The sequence below is a fragment of the Pipra filicauda genome, unplaced genomic scaffold (assembly GCF_003945595.2).
Source record: "Pipra filicauda isolate LSUMZ 115617 unplaced genomic scaffold, ASM394559v2 scaffold496_size435334_pilon, whole genome shotgun sequence".
Lineage (NCBI taxonomy): Eukaryota > Metazoa > Chordata > Aves > Passeriformes > Pipridae > Pipra > Pipra filicauda.
The window spans coordinates 333,115-342,341 of NW_024104638.1; positions in this window are offsets into that span (position 1 = coordinate 333,115).

The following is a 9,227-nucleotide window of genomic DNA, read 5'->3' on the forward strand; positions in this document are numbered from 1 at the left end:
TGGAAGAAGTGGTTTGCAGCCTGTAAAGAGAACATTTAGATTTAGGAAGAGAAATAGTATATATTTATATAGGGATTGACCCAGCTGTGAAGTGTGGTGTCAGTTCAGTGAGTTTCTGGAAGAGGAAAAAAAAAGAAAAAAGCAATGTTTGACTGTCTTTTCTTAGAAGACTGAATTTTGTGTTAAACAGTTGTGTTTCTAGAATTCCTTGAAAGAAGACTGAAAGGACACCAGAGTTGTAGGAGATCAGATGCTGCAGAATTGCTGAAGGTCGGAGACAGAAACAGTGGGAGCTGTCTGGAGTGGAAAAGTGGAAAAAGGCATGAGTGGAGAGATTAAAACCTGTTTGTTAAATTTGTGCAAGGATGGACTAAAGAGTTTAACATGAAGTGAGAGGAGAGGACTTAAGGAGCTGCTAGAATGTGGCTGCATTGTTTAGCTGCTGGATTTTGGATGAATAACTCTGGACTTTGTAGTGCAGTCCAGGGATCACATCTCAGTGAAGGGAATCCTCACGGAGTTATTCTCCTCTGCCTGCACAGACCTTGATTAGTGGTAAAGGCCCAAAGTGGCTGAGACACGTATTAATGTAAGGCCTCCGGTTGTAAATCAATATTTGAGATAAATGGTTTTAACTGTTCATTATGGAAGCTTCATTCTGAGAATAATTATAAGTCCAAAAGTGAAAGTGAGATTTAAATCCTGTGTTGATCTGTGCAGATTTGGCAAGCAGCACACATACTTAATCAGTCACACGGTGGCTTCCGTGCTTAAGATGGAGCTTGCAGTTTGTTTGTTCTGAGAAATACAGTGTATTCATTCATCATGTTTATTCAAATTAGGGCATCTGAGGAGGAATGACAACCTTATTCTGCAGAATTATCCGCTGCGTTTTAAGGAATGCACCTGCCAATAGGAAAAATCAGGGAATGTGGTGATGGCACGTCTAAAAAGAGTTCAGCAGCTCAGTGTTACCCCATGACAAATAACAGAGCAGAAGCTCCCACAGCTGCCTTGTCCACAGCAGCCAGAATTTGTAACTTTACGTTTCTTCTTTATTTCAATTAACTTATGTTTATGTCGCTAAATGTGAACTTTCGTTGTCAGCACTGGAAATTTGGGCTGTATCAGAGCTACACTAGCAAGCACTGTGTTAATTGCTGCAGAGCTATTTTAGATTTTCTTTCCTTTTTTCTTTTTTTTTTCTTGAGGAAAATCAAAGTTTTATTATTATCTCTGCTTTTGCAGAGCAATATATTTCCTTGGTGACTTAGAGCTGCATGAATCTTTTTCTTACTGAATTTCTTTACATTTTCTTAAGGTGCTTTACCTCTTATAAAGCATGATTACTGATTAGTAACACATGCACTGTCTGTAGGAATACTTACTGTTTTTTTTCTCTCTTCTTATAGGGGTCCCATTATCAGTTTCTCCTCCTCCTGCTTGGAATTAAAAAAAAAGAAAGAACAATAACAATCTTACTGGTTTTCTCCCTTCCAAGTAGGTAGAAGAAAATTGCTTGATTAGATTATAGGGTTTGTATATGTGTTTAAAGAATTTATTGCGGGAAATCTATATTAGAGCCAAAATGATTAATGGTAATTAATGTTCCCACGTTTAATGACAAAAGAATTAATAGAGAACAGCCACTTACCATAAAGTGTTTCCTTGACATTTCTTCCTAAAAAATAAAAATTCTGAGCCTGCCACGTAGATTTTAGGGAAAGAAGAAAGAGAAAGATTAGGCAAGGAAACTTCTCACTGTAATTTAAACCATTATTTTTCTGACAACTTTTTATCTCCTGTCTGGAAGAAATAAACATATTAAATTTTTTATTAAAATAGTTAGGCTTTGCGAGAATACTCTTTTCCCAGTGCAATAATAAATATTTATTTCTGCCAGAAACAAAGAAGTTCGTCCATGAGGCTTTTACTGATGCTTAGCCAAAGGTAGGACTCTCTTAACCTCATAAATACAGCCCTTATGCACTTGCTGTCTCTTCTCCAGTGCAAATTTTGATGTATAAGTAACATTCCTGCAGAGACCAGGTCATCTACTGGTATCGATCACCTGCCTTCCTGCCCCTTTGATTGTTGTTTATGAAGGGTGAAGTGCACTATATCAATTAAAGAACAGCTCCAAAACACAGAGTTAAACCACAGCCACAGTAAATTTCCAAATAAATAACAAAGGCTTTACAGCAGAGATCTTCAGACATACGGGCTGGACACTGGATGTGGCCAGAGAAGGAGTTTAACATGACCTAGTGAGCTTTTGCAAAATCCTCCTTCTGTTGCCTGTGCTCTGCCTATCCCCTGTTGTGTTCCATTGGCATGGCTTTAAATATCACCTCCTACCCGTCAGCGCCGCGGGGGCAGCGTGTCTGGATGGAGTGGTAGGAGACTGGTGTTAGGCACTCACATCAGAAAGGGGATTGCATCCATTTGGGAAAAAAGCTCTTGGCCAAAGTGTCCAGCACAGAGTGAAATTCCATCCTTTTGAAGAAGAAGAAAAAAAAAAAATTGCATAAAAAGAAAAATACTGTCAGATGTCCATGTACTATTAGCACGGAATGATTTATACTGAATCCTGCTCTTACTGTTTTGGTAGATCTGTATGTGCTCTGCCTATGATCTGGATGTGGCTGAGGTTTCTATGTCTGTGCTTCTGGCAAATGTGGTCAGTATTTAACCCAGACTGTATTTTTGTGCTTGCCATCTGCTTAATTCTGAATGTCAGATCCACAACTGGCCTGCTAGTTATTGCTATTCAGCTATTTTGAACTCAGCTCAGTGCAGCAGATAGGAAAGGATGTACTGGTTGTGTGAAAATGTCAGCTGAACTGCATCACCTCCCAAAAGCTAAACCCAAATCTCTGTGAAAATGAGAAGAGGGGATGATACTCCTACATTTTTATTGCATGTGTTCTCCAACCTTGTGCCTTCTTGTCTTTGTTGCAATTAGGAACAAAAAAAAAAAAGGAAATATAATGGTAAAAGCTGAGCTTGTAAGAGTTTTTCTTCTGGTTGGAACACTAAGTCAATGGATACACCACGCTCAACCTTTACTAAGTAATTTTCAGTAAGATTCTATGTTTTCAGGTGTGGAAAAACTTCAGTATGTGATTTAGCTGGAAATGTTTAACTAAAGTGGGCTATTAGATTTCACTCCTGACTCTCCCCCTTCCAGCCTTTCTTACAAGGTCAGGCTACTCAGATTCTTTGAATATGTTTGGAGCATCTAGTAAGAAAATAATTGGAAATGTTTTTGACAGCTCACTGCAACTCAGAAATTTTGATGTAATGCAGGAACACTGGCAAAACTGCTTGCAGTTATTTCTTGTAAGAGAAATTACTTAACACTCACAGTTATTTGTACACTTCACAGGTCTGATTCAGTCTTACAGTTTCGGTGTCTCAAACAAATGTCAGCACCTTTGCAACGAGCACACTGACAAGTGGATGAGACAAGCAAGTGGGCTGGAGAAGACATCTACCTCCATTCTCCTGATGTACCTTGAGGACCTACATCTGGAGGTAGGAGAACTGCTGCAGGATGGGAGGGAGAGCTCAGAGAGGATAGTTTTTTTGGTACCTGAAACCTGGGTTGTGCTGGAGGGCAAACGGAGTGAGGTTTCCCCAGCTCCTGGGACAGCAGTACCCGCAGAGATCAGAGGTGGTTTATGGCTCCAAAAATTCCTTCAGATGAAAAAATGGCCATTTTATGTCAGAGGTTGGGGTTAAGATGTGGGAAGGAAGGCTTGCAATGGCATGATCTGCCTCTTAAGCTATAGTGAATTTGCACAATGTGGCCCCAATGCAGGAGGCTGAGGTTGAGAAGTGCTGAGGTAGGATTAGAAAGAGGTTTTTCCTCAGTCTCTTTGGATGATGTGCCCAAGTGCCTCCTTTGAAAAGGGTGTTGCATGTGCTCCAGGTGCTCCAGCTGACTGAAAGGTGGCTCTGCCTGCCAGACCAGAATGAGAGAGTGTAGGTGGACACCCTTTGAGGAGGCTTTTTGTTTCCTCACCCCCACACAGTCCTTCTGCAGAGAACTGGTCAAGTAAAATACACACATAGGTGAATAAATCGATTACACAGAGCCTGCTTGCAATCCAAAAGCACTTATCCAAGCCCTATCTGCCAGAGATTAAAACGTGAAGGTATGTCTGATTGTAATCCATTTATTGTTTATGAATTCACAATCCTCTTGGATGTCCCCGGGTGCCAGATTTCGCTTATGGATCTCTGAACCAGATGAAGGAAATGTAAAATCAAATGTAGACAGACAGCTCCCTCTCGAATACACATCCACAGAGGCTCGGGAACACTTGTTATGCTAGCAAGGGTGTGGAATAAATTAGGCTCAGGAAATTTGCTCTAGATCCACCTATTTTAGACGAGGGGCTTTGTGTGCCATGTTGAAGCCCCTCCTGGGGGACCGGCCGTCACCGCGGCACAGACAGGTGGATCTGGAGATGCTCGGGCTCGGAGCGTGGCAGAGGACCAGCAGATCAATATTTAATGCAAAGGCTGTTGCAGCCCCTCACATGCATAATTTATTCCTGCTTTTGGGTACAGCTGGACCTGAACCAAGCCATGCTTCCACGGTATCAGAAGTGGGTCCAAGAATTTCAGATGGTCCTCACCTTCAAAATGGGGGCAATTCCAAAGCCAGAATTCAACTCTTTCTCTCCTCTCTCCTTTGCCCAACACAGAAACAAATTCTTTGGGGCAGTCTTTGAAATTTGTGTCAAATTACACTGACTTTATCTCATTGAGGGCACTGTTTGTATAGAACAGAATTAGGGCCCCAGAAAGAATTAAGCATTTTGGAGTTTAATTAAGTGTGCTAACAACACATGAGCAAAGTCACTCTCATAAAAAAGAACTTTATTGTGCAAACTGACAAAAAATAAAGGCCCTTTGGGATTAAATAAATAATAAAAAAATAATCTGAAAAAACCCACACTCTGGCGAGTAACCTGGCCACCCTGGCTCATTTCAGTGGGTGGATACCTCTGCTTGGGAATTTTTTATTCCCTGACAAACGATTAAATAGCAGCGACACGATAGCGCGCGATGCCGGCGTAGCAAGGTATGAGCAAGAGGGATTTGCTTTCGACTAGTTAAGAAGTAATCTTACTAATTCAAAAATTTATTATGAGATTAGCCTTTAATACCTGATAATCACCTTCGTCAAGGAAAATTTCTCCTCTTCAAAAGGCAAATGAAATTTATAGATGGGTCTTGAGCCAGGCCTGTGGGTGGTAGACAACATTCAGGAGAGGTCCAGCCTTTCTCTTTGAGCAAGGGGAACAGAAACAAGACAGGCATGGCAAAATCTCAGATGCCTTAAGATTGTTAATCTCTTTGCAGAAAACAAGTTTGATCTCTGTCAGACTGCCTATTAATTTTGAGGGAGATACTTTTAAGATCTTATGTTTGTATTTTAGTGGAGCTATTACAGATAAATAAGGAAGGAAAAATGTATTCTCATAACATATACAGACAAGTGTTCCCATTTCAAAGGTGATGTTGTCATATAGATATAAGAACAGCAGTATTTACTGTAGTCTTGTTATTATCTCCTTTGCAATAGCCTGTCTGGTCTTGAATTAAAAAAAGTTTCCCAATGTGTTACACGCATGAAAACATCTGGTGCAAAAAAGGCTTTTCCTCCCAAGGACTTTTAGCTTGAACTAATGAAAAAGGCAAAGTGTGGGAGAGAAAGAAAGGAAAGAGAGGAGAAAAAAAAAAAAAAAAGCAAACTTTCTACAGTCCCACAACCTTTTGCTAACAGATGGAAGTCTGTCTCCTGATTCCCAGCCTAGTCCCATTGCCAACAGAGGATATTGCATAACTGCTGAGCACAAGTAAATACCCAAGTATACCCAAGTCACTCATGCAGTGATATTGTGAACAGGTATGAGAGTGGCACAAGCCCTACGCCAGAAATGGTTGTAAAGACAAACAACAAACAACAATATAAATATTTGCTGTGTTGCTGTTATTATCTTTCATTTTTCGAAGGTATAAGTGAATGACAAGTTTTTATGCACAGATGTTGAATTTGGAACAAAATTCTCCTCTCTGGGTACCAAGCATCACATCGGTTTGGTTGTTATTGTATTCCTCTGTAGAAATTAAGTGAAACAAGGATTTGAGAATCAGCACTTGTGGAAATCAACAAGATAAACCTTGTACTGAGAAATGCAGAATTGCTGAAGATTTGTTGTCCGTGGATTTGGACCCTTAATCTTCCTACCAGGTACTGATGTCTTTATCTTCTTGCAATAACTCCAGTCCCCTCCATACAGACCCCAGACTGTGCCTCAGTTTCCCCTGAGCTGCTGTTTGCTGCAGAATGGGAGCTCTACAGGCTCACATATGTGTCTCTTGGCCAAGGCCAGAACAGCAGAAATGTTCCTGTACAGTCTCAGAGAATTGTTTAGGTTGGAAAAGCCCTCAGAGATCATCAAGTCCAACCATTCCCCCAGCACTGCCAAGCCCAGCACTGCCCCATGTCTCCAAGTGCCACATCTACACAGCTTTTAAATCCCTCCAGGGATGGGGACTCCACCGTGCCCTGGGCAGCTGTACCAGGGCTTGACAACTCTTTCAGTGAAGAAATTTTTCCTTAGATCCAACCTAAGCCTCCTCTAATGCTGCAGTTTTCCCTGCAGCAGAGGAACTCCTTTTAATCCCCTACCTGTCTCCAGCTGCCAAAGTTTGTAGAACTTAGAGGAATTTAATTATCTTCAGGGCTTCTACCTCTCTATTGAATTGGATTGGAATAAGCCAATGAATTGGTGAATGGTTAATGAAGGAAAGGTCTGGCAGACAATGTCAAAACTTCGTTTCTTCAGGAGCGTTGCCCAAAAGAATTGAACTCAGAAAAGTCTGGGACTTTGATAAGTATAAAACAGCATTTGAACTGTGACAAAGATTGCCTAGTTATGGAGCAAAAGAGAATAAATCAAGGGATTAAACAGAGAAAAAAGCAAAGGTCAGAGGTCTATCCCCTCCTTGGATGACAGAGGTGAAAGGGATTAGAAGTTTCCACGATTGGGAATATAGTCTTCCTAAAATGAGATAGTAGTTTCAAAGTCCAAACATTAGACAAAACTTGTTTATTCAATTTATTAAAGAGGTCTCAGGCTGAGGGTTCTCACTCCTTCTACTTGCTATGGGTTTCTACACACTGGAGCAGGAATAAAAGTCTAACTCGGGACTTTTGAGTGTGGAGCACTCAGTGATGAAGGTCCTTGTAGGGCTGGGACCAAGCTTGGTTCCTCCTGGAGAAGGCACAGGCAAAAAGTTCTGTAGAAATCCACACACTTCATTGCACCACAGAGGACAGAGAAGCAAATGGTTTCTCTTGTATTTAAAGTGACAGTTTCAAGGCAAAATGTGAGTGTTCTTGTGCAAATATGCAGGCAAGAGGCCTTTGGAAATTACTCAACAAAGTTATGGAGCTTCCTGAACCTGAGCCAGGCAAAAATACTAGGACCTGACCCAAAAGGAAATATTTTATATCTTGAATGCCTTTTACCAATCTTTTATTTTTTTTTCTCCTTGGAAATGCTTCTTTCCTCTTGTGGCTGAGATGAAAAGATTAAAGTATGATAATGATGCAATGGAAGAGTCATGTTTGGCCAGGTGATAACTGAGCATTTTGGGTATTCTGATATTGGCTTTCAAGCACAAGTGGGTGTGTACATGAGTGTTATACCTACAGTTATACATGTAAGCAAATCTCCTTTTTCTCTTTTTGTGCTATGTCTGTGCTTATACATATATTTGAGATGGCAGTGATAAATGGGACTGAGAGTCCCACTATCCATAGGCATGCAGGGATTACTGGATCAAAGACTGCCAACCAAGGTGAGAGCTGATTTCCAAACATACTCATTTTAAAACTCTGCAAGTTTAACTCTTACTACTAGAGGCATTTTAAATTTTTACTTTTCCTGCACAGGGTGCCTTCATCCCTCCTCCATGCAGGAGGCCTGGAATAAGCAGGATTGCAGGGGGGGCTGATGCCCTTCACCTCCCACTCTCAGACTGAGAGCTAGAGCTCCACAACACTTTTCTTCCAGCCCACAGGTTGTAGCAAGTGCTCAGTCACACCAGCCCTCTCTGTGATTGTACCTGCATTATTTATTAGCCAGAGGATGTAACTCTGTCTCTTTTTTCAACCCAGCTTCAGTGACTGTGTATTCAGGGTCAATTCACTCGCCTCCCTGCAAGCTGTGCAGGGTGAGGAGAAGCAGGGATTTTCCATGCCTGTTCCTCGGCTGGCTCTCAGCACAACTCCACTTCAGATTTTAGGGCTTTGCGTGGATTCTTAGGCATTTGTGTGTAAAAGTATAAGTATTCCTTGCAAAGAGGCAGATGCACTTGATGTGGAGCATCAAAGCAGATGGGCTGCACTGTGCAGAGGGGTTTCATCACAGAACTGGTAGTTCAGAATAAATCCGTGTCATATTACAGTATTAAGATATAAAACCAACTTGATAAGGAACACAGAAAACTGCAAGGCAAGCTGCTTGTAAGCCCTGTGCTCACAAAACAGTCCATATACTCTGACAGCTGATCTAATTTTCTTTGTAATAATTCTAACAGCAACTCCTAATAATTAGCTTGATCTAATTTAGATTTACATTTCTTCTTTTCAATGCTATCCTATTACAAATGGTTGAGGAACCTTGCCCTTAAAAAAAAAAAAGATATTATCCTGACAACCTAGGACTGCTGTTGGAGAAAAAAAATCGCCTGAAAGGGTTTCAGGAAGTTACAAAACTCCTTTACATGGCCTGTTGGATCTGTGTATGATTTCCAACATTACACAAAATAAATACCAGGAGACTGGTGTGGTTTATACAAGAGTTTATAGAGAAAAAAATCCACCCACCAGCTCCCTTGCTGAGGATTACAACCAGGTCCCTGCTGCCAAGTTCTCTGTTTAGGTAAAGCATGAGAAAATCTGCCATTTTTTTTAGAGTCACAAAAGGGGTGCTACAGGGGGGCAGTGAGAAGCTGACGGCTCTCGCTGCTTAAAAGGCAGCTGTTCCTTCTCAGGTACTATTATTAATAAACCCTAAGGTAATGTTTGCTCTGAAATATGTCTAATTGAAATAATTTACCCTAACCCTTAGAGAATTATGAAACTGTTTTCATCATGTTCACACACAGCAAAATAATTATGAGATGCCATATGGAAAAGA